The following is a 1161-nucleotide window of genomic DNA, read 5'->3' as shown; positions in this document are numbered from 1 at the left end:
CTGATCATGACCCTCTGAACTCTGTTGTTGAGCCAGTTATCAATCCACCTCATAGTCCAGTTGTCTATCCCATATTTCTTGAGTTTACCTATGAGAATGTTAGGGGAGACAGTGTCAAAAGCCTTCCTGAAGTCGAGGTATATGACATCCACTGCTCTCCCTTCATCTATCCATTTGGTCATGTCTTTGCAGAAGGATATTAAATTAGTCAAGCAAGATTTCCCCTTAGTAAATCTGTTGATAACCTTCTTTACTTTCATGTGGTTAGAGATGGCCTCCAGAATGAGCTGCTCCATCACCTTTCCAGAGGTGGAGGTGAGGCTGACTGGTCTGTAGTTGCCTGGATTTTCCTTCTTGCCCCTTTTGAAGACTGGAGTGAGGTTGGCTTTCTTCCAGTCCTCAGGCACCTCCCCCATTCTCCATGATTTTTCAAAAGCGATGGAGAGCAGCTCAGCAACATCAGCCACCTCTAAGTACACGTGGATGCACCCCATTGGGGCCCATGGATTTGTGCATTTTCACTTCATCCAAGCAATCTCTAACCCAGTCCTCACTGACCAGTGGTGAGTCTTCCTCCCCCAAGTCTTGCTCCCTTACTTCCAGTGGTTGGGATTCCTGAGGACTGGTCATAGGAGTATAGAGTGAAGCAAAGAAGGCATTCAGCAATTCTGCCATCTCTGTGTCTTCTATTACTGCATCTCCCACCTCATTTAGCAGTGGGTCCCTTTTGCCCTACTCTTCCTATTCTCATTGATGTATTTGAAGAAGTCCTTGTTTTCTTTCACCTCCCAAGCCAGACTAAATTCCAAGAGACCCCTGCCCCTTCTTGTTGAGTCTCTGCATACTCTGGCAGCATTTCTGTAATCCTCCCAAACCAGACCCTTTTCCCACATGTTGTAAATTTCCCTCTGCCATTTGAGATTTTTCAGGAGCTCCTTGCTTATCCATGCAGTTCTGCCTCCTCTACTTGATTTTTTTTCCAAGGGAATACACTTATCTTGAGCTTGGAGGAGGTAGAGTTTGAATTCTAACCAGCTCTCTTGGGCCCCTCTACCCTCTAGAGCCCTAGCCCACAGAATACTTCTAAGGAGATCTTTGAAGAGGACAAAGTTGCCCTCTTAAAGTCCAGGGCAGAAATTTTACTTATTATCCTGCTTCTTT

Source organism: Merops nubicus, unplaced genomic scaffold (assembly GCF_000691845.1).
Source record: "Merops nubicus isolate BGI_N331 unplaced genomic scaffold, ASM69184v1 scaffold466, whole genome shotgun sequence".
NCBI classification, from domain to species: domain Eukaryota; kingdom Metazoa; phylum Chordata; class Aves; order Coraciiformes; family Meropidae; genus Merops; species Merops nubicus.
Note: the sequence above shows the minus strand (reverse complement) of the source record.